The following is a 23,308-nucleotide window of genomic DNA, read 5'->3' on the forward strand; positions in this document are numbered from 1 at the left end:
GGTCGAGGACTACAAGTACCTGGGTGTCTCCATCGACAACAGACTGAACTGGAAGATCAACATCAACGCCGTCTACAGGAAGGCGATGAGTCGACTCTTTTTCCTGAGGAAGCTTCGATCCTTCCATGTGTGCAGCAAGATCTTGGAGATGTTCTATCAGTCTGTTGTGGCCAGTGCTTTGTACTTCGCCGTGGTCTGCTGGGGGAGCAGCCTTGGAGCCGGTGACACCAACAGACTTAACAAACTTGTTAAGAAGGCCGGCTCCATCATTGGCTGCAAACAGGACAGCTTGGAAAAGGTGTTGGAGGGGAGGTCATTGAAGAAACTGTTATCCATATTGGATGATCCTGACCACCCCCTCCACCACCTGCTACAGGGACAGCGGAGCACGTTCTCCAACAGACTCCTTTAGCTCCGCTGTCACAAGGACCGATACAGGAGATCATTCCTGCCCAGTGCAATAACACTCTACAATAAATCATCCCTGGCTAAATAATGACAATAATAACCCTGTACTGCTGTGATGTTGCTGCTCTGCCTCTTCTCCTTTTACAAATTATTATTATTGTCTCTTTTGGAAGGTTATTCTTTTGTTTCAGTTTTAGTTTATTTAATTTAATAATAATTTCTATCTTATTATATTGTATATAATGTGTATCTTTTTATTCTATTTTCTTCCCTGTCGAACCAGACTAACCGTCTTAGAACCAGAACTACGGCGGCACTCCCAAGCGCAATGCTTCACCCGCTTGACGCACGAACAAAAACACTACAAAAGGTCCCAAAACAAACAAACCAGTACAGCGGCTTTTGGATAGTTTTTGTTGTGTATAAGCCGCTATAATATGTCTAAAGAAAGTTTGTGGGAGCTCGAAAATGTATTGTCGCGATAACACTGGATGTTTGAGATCGCTCTCAAAGTTGTAAACGATAGACGTGAACGCTCATTCGACTCGCGTAAAGCCCATTCATTCACAAATTTGCTGCTACTATGCCTTTTGTAATCACAGGTACATGTACACGTTTATAAGCATTGTGCATTGTTTGTCAAAGACTGATTGTATTCCCCGCTAGGCGTAGTGGTACTTTCGCATAAGGTGAGTGTACTGGTTTGTTTGTTTTGGGACCTTTTGTAGTGTTTTTTTTCGTGGGTCAAGCGGGTGAAGCATTGCGCTTGAGAGTGCCGCCGTAGTTCTGGTTCTAAGACGGTTAGTCTGGTTCGAGACTATCGGTATTTAGGTACATAAATACCCACCGCTAGTATGCACAGAAGACTAGGGTTGAGTTTAGCTTAGCCTCGGTGGAAGTTAGGGGGAATCAAAACAATGCACTGTACTATTTTCATGTGGAAATACAAGTTACTAAAGAGCACTGTGTTTCGGTGTCATTTGCAAATGAGGTCACACCACACGCGCACATATCAACCATGTAGAAGGAAAGAAGAAATAATACAAAAGAATAATCAAACCCAATGTATGGCTCCTACAAACACCACACAGTTTGTGTTTCTTTCTTGAAGTGCCCACGGGATTTGCAATCTCAAAATCATCAATGTAAAGACGCAAGACAACCCTTAGGGTCTCAGTCTTTAAAAAATGGTTTCCTTGATAGAGAGTGCCATCTCTATATGTGTTAAATCCATCACCGCTGTCATTGTGAGTCAGAAGCTTTTCTAGAACATCAGCCCCGTTTAACACTTTTTGTATCATTTTCAAAATTGGCACATAAGTGAGAGACTCTGATTCTCTCTCAAGCCTGTATTCAACTGGCATGACTATCAGAAATTCTTTCTGAAAATATAATTTTCTTTTACTGGCCGTAGAGAGTGCCTTGCCCGCATCGGCAAGAACAGGTTATTCTCTTTGACTGCAGTCGCAATTTCTATCACAACTGAATCTGCATCACCAATGCCATGTTTATTGAGAATTCCGTGAATGGCATTACGCAAAAGGGGTTCTGTGAGAAGAGCAATCTGATTCAGTTGTTGGATTAGCTCTTGTACTGCCATATCAGATATATGCAAGACAGCCTGCAGTTTAAGAAAGAGTGAGGCTAAATTATGCTCCAGTTGGGGCTGTAAACGATCCAGATTTTCAATTTCTGCCTCCTCCTCATTTTCCTCTTGGACAAAATCTGTATGATCATTAGAACGAGACTCCTGATCTTGTACCACATCTGGATCTGAATTGTGAGGCGTTACGGGTACGGCAATGTCAGACCTCCACTGCCTCTGACTGGGAAGTCCATGTTGTTTACATTTATGGGCATTAAATGTTGAATAGACATTGGTCCCAAAGGTGCAGTTTTTATATGGACACTGAACAGTTTCCTGCCTTTTCAAATGTTGACGAAAGTGGGTTAAAAAACGTTGTTCGGCGCTGGGCTCTTCAAAGCTGCAAACAGGGCAATGGAATATTACTGGGATTTCTTCAGCTCCACTCATCTGCCCATTACGATCTTCATGGGAGTGAATTCTTGTTAAATGCACTTAAATTAAAGGACTTGAATGAACACAAACAATCTGTGTGGAGGCATGGAATTGGAGTCAATCTGGTATAGCTTCCAGGTTTTAAGCGGTAGTGTTGGAATAGTTGAGTCCTCGTTTTGGAAGAAAACAAGCAGTACTTACACTTCCAGTTCATTGCCGGGTTTGCAAAGCCTACAAAAGAAACAATAAAAGCAATCAGTCAAACTGCAAATAAGAATGAATGTTGGCAGGGAGCTTAAAGCTTCCTTCGTGCTTCTGGTTATATTGTGCGTAAGTAGTAGTAAATATTCTAACACTTTTTTTGACGTTTAAAAAAAATGTACCGTAAGTCTTGGGCCGTGTTGGGAACTCTTGGGCCGTGTTGGGATACGATGCCCCTCTCCCTGTGGCCAAGAGCTACGCCATCACACCGTTGTTGTTAAATTATTCCTCGTTCAGCTGAACCTAACATTACATTTGATCTTCATGCAATGACAAACGTGACCCGTAATGCAGGGCACGAGCGATAGCCATGGTTATTAATAACCGTTACTGTCCGTTAGGACGTAACGTTAAATAAATGCTTTGGTTACATCAAAAATAATAAAGCTAAGTGAAACGTGACGTTACATTTTAAGTGTACTGTTACTTATAAATTAACGTTAAATGGGTACAGGCTTATTATCTTGTTTCCTGATGAGGTTGCATCTTCGACAACCATGTTTTACCGCACCGTTGAAGATTGTGAGCCAACAACTTAAACTAGCTAGCTTAAATGTTAGCTACAAGCTAGCTTAACTGTTAGCTTTTAAAATCGAAGACATAAAGCTAACCTCCAAACACTAACTTAGCTTAACTAATAGATAAGGTTAAAGAGACGACTACGTGACTAAATGGCCAGTAAACGGTAACATTTGATCATGAAACGTTATGTGAACATAGCTGAAACTTACCGTCTGAACCGAGCAGCTCTTTCTTCCTGCTTCCCGCAAGCATTTGCCACTCCGCCTCAAAGGAAATAACGTCTTCGGTGGTCAAGTGCGCATGCGTATCATAGTCGAGTGGTGCCGAGTGCCCCCGAGTTTCTCCGGGCTCTTTTAAGTAAGGTTTACTTGAGATGATACGTTTCAGAACTTAAATCCGCAGAAAGTGTACTTTACTAAGTTTTCTTCATTCAGTATGGTCAACAAATTAAGCAGAAATGAGTTAAGGGCAATCATTTTTTTAAGTAAGGTCAACAATTACATTTAACAATGTGGGTGATTATTTGCTGCTGGCAACACTGCTATTTGTTCAGCTGAAAATACATCAGACACGCCGGGGAAGCACGTTAAGCTGTAGCTACACTGCAGGTCAAGGTCTCACAGCAGCTGTGTCATTTCTCCATATCAGCTCAGCCCCTGTTGACTGACTTGATTGTTTTCCTGTTGGGAGAATAAGACGTGTTTTAGAAGCCTGAGTGTCGTTCATTTTATTGTTTATCCGCCTCAGCCAGAACTCACCAGCTGCTTCACGGCCTGTCTCTCTATAATGTGGGTCTTCACTGCAGTGGATAAGCGTAACACGGGGGTCATGGGAGGGGGGGGGGGGGGGGGGGGGGTTGAACGTGCTAAGCAACTGTGCAGAAATCCATCCCCTCATGCATCCCTCCCTGTGATTGCTGGTGCAGACTTGGTAGCGTATAAGTGTCTGATGGGTTTTTTATCAATTTTGATGTTGAGAGATTAAACTCCAGTGGTATTAGCTGTCCTCACATGCCTGCCGTCCGCCCTTATGTCTGAGATTTCAAAGTCTGTGTGTCGACATTGCTACGGCATCGCTATGGCGACACTGGTGGCGTTTGATTAGTAGTCTTTTGTCAGTGTAACAGAAAGTAATGCACAAACTCTCCATTGATACATCACGTCAACATGCTGTTACACAAACATTCACATCGGAGCAGGAGCGGTCTATGGTGTGAGTCTGTGCATTGGTGTAAGGACGGTTTAATGTTAAGTATTCACACTGATCAAAGGTTTCTTTCTTTTCACAGGGCACCAATGCATACGACTTATGGAGACTGAAACCCAGTGGCTGTAAAATAATAGGTTATCACAAAAGTCAAAGTACATTTGTTTAGCTTCTCCGTCCTTTTAGGATCTGTGTAAATAATGTTTTCCTGTTTGTTTGAAAAATTGTATTGGTTGGGAGGTGGGATAGTCCTATCAAACATCAGGAGAGTGGGGCTGGAGAGAGAGGAAGAAAAAGGAAAACAGGAAGTGACGTTGGGGAGTCGAGAGTGATGGAGTTTTTTTTATGAGGGGCCGTTTAGGACTTTAGGATGTTGAGATGAGGCTGACCGGTGCTGGAGGAGTCTGACGGTCCCGTTAACTAGACCTCACATCTCCAACATCCTCGGAGCAAATTGTCACAAATGTGAGGGGTGGGACCTTAGGACCTGGGAGCCTCAGCATAGAGCGGGAGGCTTAAACTCAAGGAGAGCCTCTCCATATAAAGGAGATCCCATGAGAGTTGAGCAACTCACGTTTGTTCTCGTTGTCCGGCATGTGCTGAAGTCTGGGTGCTTTGTTTGTTGCTCGCCAGTACCGTGCGGGTGAGCAGACTGTACTAAGGAGGTAGGTTGTGCAATTTTAATCTACATCCTGTAGGCCATGGGTAAATTAATATAATGTTCTTTTCTATGGTAGAAGGTCAGACCTGAACCAGACCTGGTGAGCCCAGGGTCTTACCTGCTGGTGCACAGGTGCATTGGGCCAAGGAGGTAGGAAGTTGGGCTTGCAAGCACATTATGCGTTTTGTAATGAGAAGGATGATGGATACTTGGTGATTAATGGCTGTTTTGTGCATTTCAGGCTGAACTGGTGACACGCAGTGGTCAGCAGGACAGCCACTGCTGTTTTTCTCAGACCATAGTTTTAGTTTAGATTATGCTCAAGTGCCTCCATCTTGCTCCCTCTATTTATAGAAATAACACACTGATATTGTGCCCTTTTGATGACCGTTGCTTCCCCCTTCCCCACTTCTATTGTGTTGTGTCTTTTAACCAGGATCAGTAATCGTATTTTAGTGTGTTGGTTTGTAGTGTTGCTTATTTTAGCCTTTCTTAACAGTGTGCAGTGTTTTTATTGTTGTTGTGTCAAGTGTCATTGTGCCCCCGGTCAATCACTACTGGTATAAATTATTTGGATGTGGTTTTATAAAGTTATTGTTTAAATAAAAGTGATATTGCATTGTACACGCAGAAGCCTCTGTCTGTCTATGATCTACCTCGTATGGGGTTTTGGCCAATAAGATAATTGAATTCAGGGTCTCTCCCCTCCAAAGAGAGTGGCGTTGTAACGTCTGGATACTATTCCCAAAGTATTTTAAGTGTCCATTAGGTCACACAAAGGCTGAATGTTGATAAACCGACCGCAGAAATGTTGCTTAAACAACTAATTTCCAGTCTGAAAAAGTCCTAAAATTACATTCCGTCACTTAAATGTGGTAGTATTTATAAACTTGTATATAAAGATGGGCGAGTCCGGACTTAAAATCATATTGAGGAAGAGTGTAAGATTGTCGCTTTTCGCTGTTCAAAACCTCTTTGCTTCCGACTTCTGGTATAACTGAGATGCTTCCGTATGCAAGTGAGATTTCACTCACATACACCAGTGAGATGCGCACGAGTGTTTCATTAGAGTGTCTCAGAAGTTAAGCCCTAAATGGCCCCTCATATGTTTTCGCGGAGGGTTTTTGAGGTGTTTTGGTGGAGTTGATGACGGAACTCGGGGAGAGTTCCGCGAGAGGAGAAAACGAGCGGCGGCAAGAGCGAGTGGAAGAAGAGTTGAGCGGTGCGTTGTAAGGATCGAGGAGAAAGAGGGCAACCCGGGCAGTAGCCAACCCGGACACTCAGTCCACGCTCGCCCCCAGGACTCTGAGACCAGACCTAAGCCAGCGGGTAACGGCTGGGACGACTCCCCCACTCCCGCCTTGCCAACACTGTAAGGACGACGAGTGAGGTGTTTTTTTTGTTGGCACAAAGCCGGCGTTTTTGTTCCCCATCGCTCTCCCGCAAACAGGCCTGCACCGGTCAGCGGACAACTATATTGTACCACTCTATGTATGTAGTAGTTATTTACCTGCAGGCTTATTGTGTCTGTTGTATTGTGTGTCATTGTGAATATTTGCTGTTATCTACATCACACTCCAAGTAATTGGTTTATTGCTATATGTGGTTTTGAGCTGTTTGACGGGTATTATAAAGTGCTTAAATAATATGGTTAGCAGAGTGCTGTAACCTAGGACAGAGGTCTCCAACAGGGGTCCGCGGAGGTACTGCAGGGGAGTAGTAGTTACGAATTCGGGCAGCGCAGTCCAAATAGCCAGGACAGCTAGAGGGCACTACATATATTATTTCAACATCAATAAAGTTGGCATTTCTCAATGGGCATTGCACGTCTTTGCAATTTTTAAGCCTTTGTCACAAAATGAGAGCAATTCGAGGAGGAAATTAAATATGGGTCGCTGAATGGAAATTGATAAGATGTTTTAAAAAGAAAGAAAACTAATTCATAGTCATTAGTTGTGTTCTAAAATCCAAGCTTAACTGCTTCATCTGGACTGCCTGGATGAGATTCCTGATATCTTTTTTTATAGACTGAAACAAAATGTGAAATTACAAGAATTTGTCACAAGCTATTCTTGCATACTCACATTTTCCCCATCCTCAATCCAAATACACAATTAAAAGATAGTTGAACTTAAGTTTAGAAGCCAGTGCAGGCGCCCAATTTCAAATCAGATGATTGTGCCACATGTTGGGTCAATAAGAACCTTTTGCTCGGAACCTCATTGCGGAGAGGTTCCGTTTTCAGAAACGTGATCAAAAGGAAGGAGAATCAGTAACTGATTACTTAGTGGCGAAGTATTGTGAGTATGAAGCTCATTTGGATGAAGCTTTGTGAGTGAATTGGCCTCTGAGTCAATTCAAAGAAAATTGCTAGCAGGGAAAGAGCTAACATTTGCACAAGCATGTGAGATCGCATTGACAATGGAAATGGCATCCAAGAATTCTCTGGAAATCTTAGGAAAATCACAGAATACAGCTGTAAATGAAGTTTCTAAATTTAAGTTGGTAAGCAGAGGAAAGTGGCAGTTTAGAAGTGGAAATGAGAGCCCAACCCAGGAGTTTGATCAGAAGCCGGACAGTGAACAGAGATGCTACCGTTGTGGGGGAGGGAGACACTCATCCCAGGAGTGCCGATTCAAAAATGAGAGATGTCATGCGTGTTCCAAGACAGGGCATATTTCCAGAGCGTGTCGGAAATAAGAGACAGACCGCCAGGGCCCAGTATGTGGAAACTGAGGATCTGAGTGTAGGTGGAGAAGATTCGGAGTCTTTACAGTCTACATGGCATCCAGTGGGGATGGAGGCATTAAAGTAAATGTGAAAGTGGGTGATGAGGACATTAGCATGCAGCTGGATACAGGTACCGAATATATATGGAGTTGTGTTTAATAAAATATATAATTAATTACTTCACCTAATTACTTCACCCAAAGAAAACAAAAAACTTGCAATCTCTGTGTGAGCGAGTGAGGAGCCGGATTTTCTCCCGCACCCTGCCCAGTGGCTCAAGAAAATCTGTCACTACACCCCTTCTTGACTATGTTCAGGTCCCAGTGCAGTATGGTGATCAGAAAGAGACGTTTCCTCTCATCATACTGAAAGGAAATAGTTCTGCTCTCTTTGGCTGAAATTGGTTGGAGAAGCTAAAGCTGGATTGGAAAAACATCTTCACGCTGGCGACCCGGAATTGCAAACACTGCTTCAACGCCACTCACAGGTGTTTTCTGAGGAGGTCAGGTCCATAGAAGATTTCAGGGCAACCATAAGAATGCGGCCTGGACCCCAACCAGTCTTTTGCAAAGCCCGCCCTGTGCCATATTCACTGAAAGAGGCTCTAGAAAAAGAACTGGATAGGTTGGAAAAAGAGGGAATTGTTTCCAAAAAGTTGATCGAAGTCAATGGGGGGCCCCGATTGTGGTGGTACCAAAGGCTGATAAATTCATCCACATCCGTGGGGACTACAAGGTCACGATAAATAGCCAATTGGAAGTAGAGACATACCCCCTGCCCAACGCTGAAGATTTATTTGCAACCCTAGCTGGGGGGACATGGTTCTCAAAGTTAGATCTTTCCCATGCTTACCAGCAATTGAGATTGGATAAAGATTTTAACCATAAATACCCACAGAGGATGTACCGCTACCATCGCCTTAGCTATGGGGTTGCCAGCGCACCATCAATTTTTCAGTCAGTGATGGATCAAGTTCTGCAAGGCCAAGAAGGCGTGACTTGTTTTTTGGATGACATCTTAATCACAGCCAACACTAAAGCCCTGCACTTGGAAAGACTGGAAGCAGTGTTGGGCTGTCCGGCGCGTTATGGCTTGAGAGCAAGTTGGCCAAATGCAGATTTTTGCAGACGAGTGTGGAGTGTTTGGGGCGTCAGATATACCATGAAGGCCTACACCCCACACAGCAAAAAGTGGAGGCAATGTGAATGCCCCAAAGCCCACAAATGTCTCAAGAGTTTTATTTGGGACTGTTGAACTATTATGGCCATTTTCTGAAGAGCTTGTCCAGTGTGTTACAGCCATTGCATGTGTAACCCCTCCCCTGCAACTGTCGCTTAGAGACAGTGCAGAACAAAATGAGAGCAATTCGAGGAGGAAATTAAATATGGGTCGCTGAATGGAAATTCAGCGAATATAGGGGGATATTCAAATTCAATCCAGGTTCGATGAGGAGACTAGTGAGTATTCAATTGCAAACAGGAAATGTCCACCCCAAATTACGCTTAACACAACAGATTTATTTATAACACAATTAGACAATCATTTCTGCAGCAAATGCACGATTCCATACATCAAAAGAATGTCCAAGCAGGTAATATAAAAAATAAAGAAAACCTCTGAGATCTCAGGAATAAGTTTGATTCGGAAAAAACGTGTAAAAGAAGGAGTATTGTCCAAAAAAGAGTGTCCTACCACCCTTCTGTTCACAACCAAAGTCAAGTCAAAGGGACTCCAGGCGCACTGTGACGTCCGATGTGAGGGTCCTCTTGGTGGTGGATGGATGAAGATGTGGTGGCAGACCGGACCGTACTTCTGGTTCCAGTGATGGAGCTATCCAAAAAATACAGCCTATGCACACGTGCAGGACAACAATTCAATACCGATCCAACTAGGCCTGCAAGCCGCATGGCTAAAACATCACACACAATATAACAAGTAATTACCATTAGCAGCTCAGGTCATTCAATTATATCCATTACACATTCATAAATGTACCGTTGTACCCCTTTCTAATTCCCTTCCTGACTGGTTTTAATACAGTAGACAACTTTACAAAAAAACAAAATATCGTTGAGCATTCTTGCTAACACAGCTAACGGTAAACGCATCGAACTTCAGTCAACTCACCAGGATATCAAATGTTCAAAGGTTTTATCATCTTCCCCAAAACTCCCGACGTTGAATGGCTCATGGCTCAATACTTAAATTAAAGTTGCTAATTTTTCTGCTCACTCTTAACTTACTCCTATCTATATAGAGACAGATGATCACTTAAATAAATCTCCGTGCATGGGGTGACAAAGATTGACTATTAAGGAAAAGATGAACTCTTTTCCTGGTTAGACAGGGAAAATGTTACGATTTATCTAATTTACTTATGAACAGTTTTCAAACCCTGGTTACACATGCTCTACTAAAGAGGGAGGAAAAGTGGAGCTGGACACCGGCATGTGAGGAAGCCTTCAAGAAAGGAAAAGAGATCTTACTGAGCAGCACTGTCCTGGTTCATTATGACACAAAGAAGCCGTTGAGATTAGCATGTGACGCATCCCCCTACGGCAATGCATTGCATTTATGCACAGTAATAACCTCTACTTTACCCAGCCTCCTGTTTGACGTTAGCTGCCTGCTGTCTGGTGCCTCTCCCTCGGCCTCGTTCTCTGCTCTCACCGGGATTACCCGTTGCCGGCCAAACGCCCGCATTCTTCTGTTAAGCATTAAGAGACTTTTTGTTTTTGTTCATTAAAACAGACTTTACCTTCCCTTGCGTTTGGGTCCTCTCTCCTTCACAACCACACCAGATGTAGTCAAAAGGAAATAAATATTAAAAAAATGTAAATGTTGATGGCACCCACCCAGTGTTATTGTTTGTTCATATAATCGCATACCCATTGATTCGTTCTCGAAGTAGAGACCGTGACCAGTGCGACAAGTGATCTTAGTCCATATTGGCTTAGCTGCACTAAAATGGGAAGCCGTTGTATCACTTATTGGCATTTTATTAGTAGAATAATAAATACCAACACTACTACTTTTAAAGGCCGTATTGTATTGTCACATATTGGCAAATTATAAAACAAATTTGGCAAATAAAACGGCAACTGTCGAGGCACCACTGGCGCAAAGTTGAGGCAGCTGTCGTGAAGTCGAGGCAACTGCCTCGTGAAGTCGTGGCAAGTGCCTCGGAGTCGAACCTCGGCACCGCAACTTTTTTTTCTGATTTGACTACACTAATATACAGTTGACTTAATGAAAAGGAAAAATTCTTCGGATTCCAATTTATTTCTCCAAATACCTGATGCTTCATAATAATTCCCACCATTTTGCAGCAAAAACAACGTTTGACTGCAGTGTCAAAGAGGGTAAAAAACGTTAGCCTGGGGTGGAAATCTCTCAACGGCCATGATAATCAAAAGCTCTTTCATAGTGCTCATCTAGGGAGTCACTGTCTTGAGGAGTCCAAGGTCAGAGGAAAAGCAGAAAGTGTAAACCAGGCAGACCCAGGGCTGATAAGGATGAGACCACACATTGAATGATTGGATCTTGTGTTGTGGCGAGAGGACCTGCTCCTCCTCGACGCCAGTTTAGGGCCAATAGAAATATTTCCTTTCATATCTAACAAGAAATACAAAATGTAATGTTTTTCCTTATGTTAGTCAGTTGGTCTTCCGGCCTGCGCTTATACTTGTGATCTGACAAATAAATCTACCAGAACAAGTTGTTTGGCCGAATTTTGTTCGTGATCTTTCAGCCAAGGGTTGTTTTTATGTATTCCATGTCAGACTGAGAGTCAGGTTATGTTTTTTGTCTTTTTTGTAGAGACCTTCAATTGCACGCATGTCTGTGTTTTACTGACTTTGAAGCCATTTAGACATGAGCTTTCCATCGCCTTTTTTTCGCGGACATATTTGTCCCGTATTTTCCTCCACAACTTTGTGGATCTCCCTCCATGAATCGGAGGCCATCCGCGCGTCCTCATACGCCAATGACGGGTTGTAGAAGTGGTCATATTTATGGATTTCTTCCGACAAAATCTCTTCAATCTGATTTTATTCTCTTGCGTCTGCGTATCTTTGCGTTTCTCTGAAAGTGCAGAAGCATAAAATAGGCTTCACTCCATGTGCAGCCCCGGTGTGCTGGAGGCTCTGTGCGGAGAACGAACCCTGTGTGGAACTCAACTCCGCCTCAGTGTTTCTGTCCCCACTTGGGCCAACATGGTCCATAGCGAGGACCTGACGTCACGTCACTAACGTCATGGCGTTCTAAAGGAGTCTTTCCCGGATAACGCGGACCAGCTCCCACGGTTGCTCCAGTCCGGCGCTCAGACCGTGTACTGCGGCTTTGACCCCACGGCCGATAGCCTACATGTGGGCAACTTGCTTGCCATCGTCGGCCTCTTGCACTTCAGCAGCGCCGGGCACCACTGCCCTGAATCTGTATAACCTACCATGCAGGTTTTTTTATTATAGTAAAATAAATTTCAACACATCTAAGCATATGATTTCTACTCCCTCAACCCAAATTAAAATGTATGTCAAAATAACGTTAACTTAACAAAACAAAGTCTAGGTTCAAAACAAAGGGAAAAATCATTATCCAAATGGGGAGAGAAAAGATTGGTATGAGTTGGGTAACTAAACAAAGGTAGGCTAGGTGACTTCTCCAGAGGCAGTCGCTCCCCTGGAGGAAGGACTGTGGCGAGGGGAAATCCAGAGTTTTATCCTCTCCATAATTGAGAGGCAATCAGGGAACAGGGGTGTGCAATCTCCCACGCTCTCCCTGGAAAACACCGCCACCAGCAGCCGAGCAGATGAAGGGCGGGGTCGTAACAGTATCCATATATTACAACAGTAACTTGGTTACAAACTCTGTTCCCACGTTAAAGTTTTTAGTTAAAATTTGATTAAAAGCAAACATACTTTTGAGCTAGCGGTGACGAGGTGTACGGCCTCACCATCCCGCTGGTGACCAGCTTGGCCAGGGACAAGCTGGGGAAGAAGGCAGGCAATGCGTGGTGGCTCAACAGAGACAAGATGTCTCCCTGTTACGGGTGGTCTCTCTCTCTCTCTCTCTCTCTCTCTCTCTCTCTCTCTCTCTCTCTCTCTCTCTCTCTCTCGCAAGACCTGAAGTTATCCCGTTGATGGTTGCTAGTACACCCGTCCCCTGATCTATCTTAAGTGAAGGCATTCTGTGCAGTCCCAGGAAGCTCAGGTGTATTGTTTGTTTTCTTTACCCTTACGTTCTTGAAGCTGTTCAGCTTCCTGCCTGTGGCGGAGGTGGAGAGGCTGATGGAGCAGCAGAGGGACAACCCAGGGAAAAGCCTCGCAAACAAGCGGTACGGGGGATGATCCACCTGTACAATACCCAAAACGGTCATATTCTGTATCATTGCTGCAGGTGCATCGACGCACTTTAAAACAGCAGCGTGCAGGCCCTGGAGGAAATGAGAGACGATGAGCTTCAGGAGCTTTTCAGGGAGCCACCCTTCCACGAGCTGCTGCTGGAGCCGATTATCACGGTGATAGACGCCTGCCGCCGGGTCAACGGCATCCCAGAGGTTAGGTCCTGTCGGTTAAAATCTTCAGCCCAAAGTAAGTAAGGTAATGCTGCTGAGATGCATTGAGATGAGCAACTCTCTCTGCAAGAGATCTATAGTTGATTAGCCATGCTTTAAAAAAGCCTGTTTGGCTATAAATCCCAAGCGGGAACACAAAAGCAAGGTACAAAACTGTGTCAAGTGTCAGGATCTCCGATCCCCACGAGTTGGTTGATGACAAGGATCCAGCACGTTGACCAATTAAAGTCAAAAAGTTAACATTTATTTAGAAGAGAAAAAGATTACATGAGCAATTCTCCGCAGATATCTGTCTCTAACTATTGCTTGCAAGCAGGAGGTCAAACACACCAGCACGTATTCCAGCGTTCTGTGTAATGGCGTCTCCGAGCAGTAAAAAGGTTTTATACACATGAAGACCATCCTCAGTGCCAGTTTATGAGAAGCCACAAATCAAGTTGAGATAAGAACTCAGGTGAAGATGAGGGTAAATGCCTCCCTGATCGAGGGTCTGTGAGAGCAAGTTAACCCCCTTGTCCAGACACAGCTGCAAACCCTAAATCTTTCTGTCTCTGCACATCAGGGTCAAACACTTGAGACCTGGCTTTTAGCACCAGACAAATGTTTACAACATGTTTTACCACTACATGCATCTCACACAAGCGACATCTCCAACAAAGGTAGGAGAGGACCATCGTAAGCTATGTACAAAGACAAAAGCACCATGGATCGTCAAAGCAACCCTGTGTTATGTTCCCTGCTAGGCAACATAACAAAAACAAACGAGATGGAAAATAAGGAACGTAGCAGCCAATAGTAAATAATTTATTGTTCTTGAACATGGTGGCAGCCAAACCAGCCACATGCTTCTTTTCCTCTCCCAATCCGCCCCTGGATGATGGGTTTTAAAGGGGCCGGCTCTGATGGTGCACCCAATCAGTCTGCCGGGCTGCCTGCAAAACACATGAGAAACCTTTCTCAATAGAGAAACAAAGAACAAAAATATAGATAGTTTTTTCCTTTTCTCAACTGTCTGTTTCTTTTTGAGTGCACTCTTTATCTATTATCGTTGGTGCGCTTTGGTTGGAGCTCATTATGGAAACCTCTTATCGTACCTCCATGGGTATGTGGAATCAGCAGGGCCAGGCAACAATTTACGAACCCCTCGCTCGTTGTGAGCAGCCGTCTCCGACCACAGCAGCTGGCAGCGACAGACCTCCGTCCCTTAGCACCACCGACACGTCCTCTCGCAGCGTTAGCCTAGCTCCCGCCAGCTACTGGAACCGAAATTGCCTTGTGCTCACCAAAACACAAACGGTGGTGTGGAGTCCGACTCACACACACTCCGAACACGTTGGTCAACTACTGTTCGTCACTGATATTACTCCACACTGATGGGACACGCAGTCTCGGAGACTCAGCTCATCGCCACGTGTGGCTTCTTTTTTCTTCTTCCTTCCTCTTCCCGGGTCTCTCCCGGAAGTCTCAACACTCTAAAGTCATGAACTCACGCAAGTAACAGAATAACTTTTAAGTCACTCATTTTAAACATAAATTGTTTATACATTTTAACATCTTGATATCAAAAAGTTATTTATGTAAATTTGAACTACATTTTATCTTTAACTTATTCCTATGAAAATAATAAATTAAATACCACTGATATTTATCAGAATATTACATATGGGAAGAAAGATACAGGCCACCAACAATGGTCAGGGATGTAACACCATGCAGCTGGTGTCACAATGTCAAAAACCGTCAGAGAAGCCTGAACATTTGAGTCCCTAAAAGTATGGTAACTTTGACATATTAATACATTAAGAGTTCTTGGAAGAACTGTACATTCTCCTGTCCAACTTCCCTGAAAATGGCCCTCCACTCATCCTCCTGGGTGACTTCAACATCCAGAGAAGTCATCTGACCTCTTACACCTACTTTCTTCTCTCGCTCTGTCACTCAGTCCCTCTCCTCCTACTCACAAAGCCTTTCTTTACTAGAAACTGCTCTACCACTAACCTCTCTGTAACTCCGCTTCATGTGTCTGACCACTTCTTCATCTCCCACTGTCTATAACTAACGACCCTCCTCCATTGACTGACTCTGTACCTGCTGGTTGCAATATTCGCTCCCTCTCTCCCTCCTCGCTGGCATCCTCTGTTCTATCAGCTCTCCCTTCCACCGACACCTTCTCACTCTTGCATCCGAACGCTGCTGCTGAGACTCTCCTCTCAACTCTTTCCTCCTCTCTAGACTCTCTCTGCCCTCTAACGACCCGACGGGTCGGCAAATCCCCTCCGGCTCCGTGGCTGTCTCAACCGGTGCCATGAGAGCCACCATGCGAGCATCGGAAGGGAGATGGCGTAAATAAAAACGACCTGACGACCTGCTTGAATTTCAATCTCTTCTCTCTTTTTCTGCTTCTATCTCTGCTGCCAAAAGCTCTTTCTACCAATCCAGAATCAAATCCTCATTTTCTAACCCCCAAAAACTCTTTTTCGATCTTCTCCAACCTCTTCGAACCCCCTAGTCCTCCTCCCCCCTCCCGCCTTCTTCTGGGTGAGTTTGTCAACTACTTCACCAAGAAAATAGCTGACATACGCTCCTCTTTCTCAAACCCACCTCCTACTTATTGCGTCCCACTGGCTTCACCTCTATTGTAAGATACGTGTTCAAGATTTGGAGCCTGGTCGGGGTTATCAAAAATTCAGCCGAACGACTTCTCTCGTACTGGGAGATTTATTTGTCAGATCACAGGTCAAGTATCAGCGCTGCAAAGGCAGGAGCAGTTCAGGCAGCACACAGGCCGGAAGAACAACCAACTAACATCATGTTAGAACATCATGTGCAAGAACATCATGTTTTATAACCCTTGAAAGACAGAGAAAGAAAGATTTCTATTGGCCCTAAACTGGCGTAGAGGAGGACCTTCCACCTCCCGCATCTAAAGATCCGGTCCAATGTCCGGACTCCTGACTTAACGTAAACATCAGCGAACAGAGTAAATGGTAATGGTAAATGGCCTGTACTTGTATAGCGCTTTTCTAGTCTTCTGACCACTCAAAGCGCTTTAACACTATATGACATCATTCACCCATTCACACCCATTCACACACTGATGACATGAGAACCATACACAGTGACACCTGCCATCAGTAACTACCATTCACACACTGTAGTCGCAGCTACAGGAGCAATGTTGGGTTAAGTGTCTTGCCCAAGGACACAACGACATGCGGGTTAGCCAGGCCTGGGATCGAACCCACAACCCTCTGATTGGAGGACGACCGTGCTCCCCACTCACCCACAGTCGCCCACAGAGTGTGTATGTTAAATAGTGTTGGTGTGTCTCTAAACCCCCCTTTGGCTGGCAAATCTACTCGTTGACCTGCAGACCTTGCATTCCTCAGCCAGGACAGAAACTGACTCCCCATCCTGTCAGACTCGTGTCTGCCTGCTCGGCACATCCTGCTTCCCCCCTTACCTAACTCTTAAATTAAGACAAGACAGCGAACCCCCAACTAAGCCCATGAAAAGAACTTTTGATTATTACTATCGCCCTCACTTTCCTCTTTCACCCCCCTGTCTCCTAACCAAATTCTTACCCTAGTAACCTCTGCCCGTCCGACCACCTGCCTTCTTGATCCCATTCCATCACATCTTCTACAATCTATCGCACCTGACCTTCTTCCTTTCCTCACCTGTCTCATCAACAATGCTCTGTTATCTGGCTTTTTTCCCAATTCTCTGAAGGAGGCTAGAGTTAACCCTCTCCTGAAGAAACCCACCCTCAACCCTTCTGAATAAAAACAACTACAGACCGGTCTCTCTTCTTCCCTTTTTGTCCAAAACTCTTGAACGTACTATCTTTAACCAACTCTCCTCTTATCTCCACCATAACAACCTCCTTGACCCCCACCATTCAGGCTTCAAGGCAGGCCATTCCACAGAGACTGCTCTCCTTACTGTCTCAGAGCAACTCCACACTGCTAGAGCCGCCTCTCTCTCCTCTGTCCTCATCCTTCTGGACCTCTCTGCTGCATATGACACAGTCAACCACCAGATCCTTATTTCCTCCCTTCAGGAACTTGGTGTCTCACACCTTCAGAAAGGATGTGTTAAAATCATACACACTTCGTGTGTTAGTACTAATAGAATAGAATAGAAGTACTTTATTGATCCCCTAGGGGAAATTCAAGATCCAGGTAGCTCCTGACAATATACAAACATAATATACACATACAATTAAACTACTAAAAAGGATTATCAAAGAAAAATTAAAGTTAAAACACACATTAAGAGTTCAGGCTGGGGGTGGAGAGAGGGAGGGGTGGGGTTTGTGCAAAGTGGGGGGGTGGAGGGGGTTGGCTAACATAGCCAATAGTCAGGGGGAGAGGGGTTGTGCAGAGATATACACTCACCTAAAGGATTATTAGGAACACCATTCTAATACTGTGTTTGACCCCCTTTCGCCTTCAGAACTGCCTAAAGTCTACGTGGCATTGATTCAACAAGGTACTGAAAGCGTTCTTTAGATATTGATAGGATAGCATCTTGCAGTTGATGGAGATTTGTGGGATGCACATCCAGGGCACGAAGCTCCCGTTCCACCATATCCCAAAGATGCTCTATTGGGTTGAGATCTGGTGACTGTGGGAGCCATTTTAGTACAGTGAACTCATTGTCATGTTCAAGAAACCAATTTGAAATTATTCGAGCTTTGTGACACGGTGCATCATCCTGCTGGAAGTAGCCATCAGAGGATGAGTACATGGTGCCATAAAGGCATGGACATGGTCAGAAACAATGCTCAGGTTGGCCGTGGCATTTAAACGATGCCCAATTGGCACTAAGGGGCCTAAAGTGTGCCAAGAAAACATCCCCCACACCATTACACCACCACCACCAGCCTGCAGAGTGGTAACAAGGCATGACGGATCCATGTTCTCATTCTGTTTACGCCAAATTCTGACTCTACCATCTGAATGTTTCAACAGAAATCTAGACTCATCAGACCAGGCAACATTTTTCCAGTCTTCAACTGTCCAATTTTGGTGAGCTCTTGCAAATTGTAGCCTCTTTTTCCTATTTGTAGTGGAGATGAGTGGTCCCCGGTGGGGTCTTCTGCTGTTGTAGCCCATCCGCCTCACGGTTGTGCGTGTTGTGGCTTCACAAATGCTTTGCTGCATACCTCGGTTGTAACGAGTGGTTATTTCAGTCAAAGTTGCTCTTCTATCAGCTTGAATCAGTCGGCCCATTCTCCTCTGACCTCTAGCATTAACAAGGCATTTCCGCCCACAGGACTGCCGCATACTGGATGTTTTTCCCTTTTCACACCATTCTTTGTAAACCCTTGACATGGTTGTGTGTGAAAATCCAAGTAACTGAGCAGATTGTGAAATACTCAGACCGGCCCATCTGGCACCAACAACCATGCCACGCTCAAAATTGCTTAAATCACCTTTCTTTCCCATTCTGACATTCAGTTTGGAGTTCAGGAGATTGTCTTGACCAGGACCACACCCCTAAATGCATTGAAGCAATTGCCATGTGATTGGTTGATTAGATAATTGCATTAATGAGAAATTTAACAGCTTCCTAATAATCCTTTAAGTCAGTGTATATATTGTTACTGAATTATCCATTGTCTGTTTAAAAATGATACAAATTATACAAATATTTCACAGGAGTCACTAACATATCCTATGTTAAATGATTGTTCAATTGAGTTGCGCTCTGCAACTGCTTTGCGTCACAAAAACTACTCCACACTCCAGTCCAGCAGGTGGCGGTACTGCGCCTATAAGCTGGTTTGTCAACTGCCACTAACTTCTAAAGAAGAAGAAGACGTAAGTTCGATCCTATGACTGACAGTGAGTTGCTGAGGCAAGGAAAAACGAAGACGGGTAACGGTAAGTTAGTCATCAATACGATTAATGCTGTTGAAATGTGTTTGTGAAATGTAGAAAGAGTTTTCGAAAATGTAATAACTTAACATGTAACTACCGTTAATAAATAACTTTAGCGACAACATTAATGTTAAACATCAATATATTGTTACTGCTATCTCTAAGTTGGCGTTACGTTACTAGCTAACGTTAGCTTGTGTCCTGTGTTTATGTTGCCTGTGAAATATGGACTGAGCTGAAGTTATATTATTATATGAGTCTATAATATAGACCCATATAATAATATAACGTCAGCATATAGACTCTATATCTTATCTGATGCAGTTAACATTGAGTGATGGATGCAGTCAAGGGTGAAAGTTGGCTCGTCGCCCGCCAGCCCTGATTCTTTTTAAAGTAAATGTGATATTGAGCTAACAATGCTAACACATTAATAGTTCAGTAATGTCGCCGACATATATTTCGTTCCTCAAATGGTTGATTAAACAAAATCAATGTTTCTGGTTGGACCAATATATATATTTATGTATATACTGTTATGCAGGTTAGTGTTATATTTTCAAAAGAATTAACGTTAGCGTGCTAAAGACGGGAAAATTAATAGTTGGGCGGTGTGGGGGAGGGGTATTTCAGACTTTTTCAGGAGGGGAAGGCTCGCAGGGCTGACTTCATCTCCGGCTTCGATATCCAGCAGTCACTCGACTTCCTCGCTCTCACCGAGACCTGGATCACACCTGAGAACACATCCACCCCAGCCGCTCTCTCCTCCGCCTTCTCCTTCAGCCACACTCCCAGGCCCACTGATAGGGGTGGTGCCACAGGTCTACTCATTTCACCCAAATGGAGCTTTTCTCTTTACCCTCTACCACCATCCACCCCATTGTCCTTTGAATTCCATGCTGTAACAGTCACTCACCCGGTACAATTAACCATCGTTGTCCTCTACCGTCCGCCAGGCTCCTTAGGTAATTTCTTGGAAGAACTGGACATTCTCGTGTCTAATTTCCCCGAAAATGGACCTCCGCTCATCCTCCTGGGTGACTTCAACATCCAGACAGAGAAGTCATCTGACCTCTTACACCTACTTTCTTCCTTCGCTCTGTCACTCAGTCCCTCTCCTCCTACTCACAAAGCCTGCAATCACCTTGACTACATCTTTACTAGAAACTGCTCTACCACTAACCTCTCTGTAACTCCACTTCATGTGTCTGATCACTTCTCCATCTCTTACTCGCTTCCACTCTCTATAACTAACAAACCTCCCTCATTGACTAACTCTGTACCGGCTCGTCGCAATATTCGCTCCCTCTCTCCCTCCTCGCTGGCATCCTATGTTCTATCAGCTCTCCCTTCAACTGATTCCTTCTTCCGTTCCTCACCTGTCTCATCAACAACGCTCTGTTATCTGTCTGTTTTCCCAATTCTCTGAAGGAGGCAAGAGTCAACCCCCTCCTGAAGAAACCTACCCTCAACCCTTCTGAAGAAAACAACTACAGACCGGTCTCTCTTCTTCCCTTTTTGTCCAAAACCCTTGAACGTGCTATCTTTAATCAACTCTCCTCTTATCTCCACTGTAACAACCTCCTTGACCCTCACCAGCCAGTTTCAAGGCAGGCCACTCCACAGAGACTGCTCTACTTGCTCTCTCAGAGCAACTCCACACTGCTAGAGCCGCCTCTCTCTCCTCTGTCCTCATCCTTCTGGACCTCTCTGCTGCCTTTGACACGGTCAACCACCAGATCCTCATTTCCTCCCTTCAGGAACTTGGTGTCACAGGCTCTGCTCTCTCCCTTCTCTCGTCCTACCTCGACGGCCGCACCTACCGGGTAACCTGGCGAGGATCTGTGTCGAAACCTTGTCCTCTTACTACTGGAGTTCCTCAGGGTTCCATGCTGGGTCCCCTCCTGTTCTCGCTTTACACCAACTCTCTTGGCGCTGTCATTCGCTCGCATGGCTTCTCTTACCACAGATATGCCGATGACACCCAACTAATTCTCTCCTTCCCTCACTCGGACACCCAGGTGGCGGCTCGGATCTCTGCCTGTCTAACTGACATCTCTCAGTGGATGTCCGCCCACCATCTGAAAATCAACCCCCGACAAGACTGAACTACTTATCTTTCCCGGAAAAGATTCGCTTATCCAGGACCTGAGAGTCAACTTTGGAAACTCCGTACTAACGGCCACTTTGACCGCTAAGAACCTCGGCGTCACACTCGACAGCCAACTCTCCCTGACTCCCAACATCACCGCGACAACGCGATCATGTAGATACACGCTCTACAACATCAGGAGAATACGTCCCCTTCTCACTCAGAAGGCAGCGCAGGTACTGATTCAGGCTCTTGTCATCTCACGCCTGGACTACTGCAACTCGCTCCTGCAGGTCTCCCTGCCACCGCCATTCGACCTCTGCAGCTCATTCAGAATGCAGCAGCTCGACTGGTCTTCAACCTTCCGAAATTCTCCCACACTACTCCACTCCTCCGCTCTCTTCACTGGCTACCAGTGGCCGCCCGCATCCAGTTCAAAACATTGGTGCTCACGTACCATGCTGTGAATGGATCGGGTCCAGCTTACATCCAGGATATGGTCAAACCCTACATCCCAAGCCGCACTCTCCGCTCTGCATCTGCAAAACTACTCGTCCCTCCCTCACTGAGAGCAAAACACTCGACTAGATCTCGACTCTTTGCTGTCCTTGCGCCGAAATGGTGGAACGAGCTCTCTGAAGACACCAGGACCGCAGAGAGCCTTCACATCTTCCGCCGCAAACTAAAGACACACCTCTTTAGACACTACCTCGACTAAAGACTAACAAATTGTAGCACTTAAATTGTACTTGTAACGTCACTCATCTATAGCAAATTGTAAATTGGCTTATTGGAGGAAATTGCAGTTTCTTGTTTCTTGTTCTCCTGAGTTTGTACCCTATGGTTGAATGCACTTATTGTACGTCGCTTTGGATTAAAGCGTCCGCTAAATGACATGTAATGGGAAGCGCCCACCGATCATAATGGTAGGGGAAACACTGGTATGTCCAATTTGGTAAAAAAATACTATTTCTGTGCAGTTTCCTAATTGAAGGCCAAGGGTTATTTGCTCATATTTAATCCAATTCACCAACAGCCGTTTTGTTCTTTTACAGCATTCAAATGGAAGGGAGTGAGGCTCCCAAGACACTAACAAAAGTGTTCCTAGATGGGACAGAGATATGCAAGAAGATGCTTCAACTGCCCTCTATTGCAGACATTCTTGATGCCTGCAAAAGTTCATTAACTTGCAATGCAGAATGTGATAGACTTCTAAAATGTATCACAGATTTTAATGAATACATTGACATGGACATCAATGGCAATGTCGGAAACTTAGACAAATATCACATTTTGTTCAAGTCAACCAAGCCAAAACACCCTCGGAAACAGTTGGTATGTACATTTAATAGTCCTGGGAAAACTCAATTAATAATTTGTTTCTATTTTATAGACTACTTTGGCTGCCAAGGAACTAACCCAGTAGATAAGCATGGTTGTCTACACCATTACTGAGCAAAAGTTGTAGGATGTAAAAAGTCAAAAAAAGATGATAAAATACATAATGAGACCTTAGATCCTGATGTCTCAGTAGACCTTTTACATACAAATAGTTATGTACACAGTGATCGAAGTTGGAATATTGTAAGATTGTTGGAAAATGTAATGTATAGGTGCGGTACTAGTGTGCAGCTGTGAGGTGAGAATCTTATGCATAATGGAACTCTATCATCTTAGTGATTTATATTGTTTCTGATCAATCACTGACATTTTCTTTTGAAGGCTGAACCACGGGATACAGATGCAGCTGGTCCAAGTGGTCAATTGAAGGTATGTTTCTTGAAAGATGCATAGATATACTAGTATTAATAAATATTGGATTGATATTTGTGCAAATGGTATTGAATTGCATTAAATAAGATTTAACTGTTGAATAATTTATCTTGCTCATGAAAGCATTTTGGATCTATTCTGCTCCATAGTGTAAGGCAGTGAACACTATCTG

At 44.3% G+C, this 23,308-nt stretch overlaps 1 protein-coding gene across 10 annotated transcripts in view; it reads right to left on the bottom strand.

Annotated features, from left to right (window-relative positions):
• The window catches only part of LOC120812456 (uncharacterized), a 38,854-nt gene that overhangs the window by 13,739 nt on the left and 1,807 nt on the right, over positions 1–23,308 (bottom strand). For 2 of the 10 annotated variants that reach the window (XR_013454665.1, XM_078097344.1), the window contains exons 1-2: positions 2,812–4,906; positions 2,630–2,659 (exon numbers count right to left, since the gene is read on the bottom strand). The exons of 1 other annotated variant lie outside the window; for it this stretch is intronic. The gene's annotated coding sequence lies outside the window, so the exon portion shown is untranslated. Of the gene's footprint in view, positions 1–2,629; positions 2,660–2,811; positions 23,278–23,308 lie in introns of those variants that run through there. 7 more of the 10 variants (XR_013454671.1, XR_013454670.1, XR_013454669.1 and 4 more) reach the window with 7 other exon arrangements.

Source organism: Gasterosteus aculeatus, chromosome Y (assembly GCF_964276395.1).
Source record: "Gasterosteus aculeatus chromosome Y, fGasAcu3.hap1.1, whole genome shotgun sequence".
Taxonomy (NCBI): Eukaryota; Metazoa; Chordata; class Actinopteri; order Perciformes; family Gasterosteidae; genus Gasterosteus; species Gasterosteus aculeatus.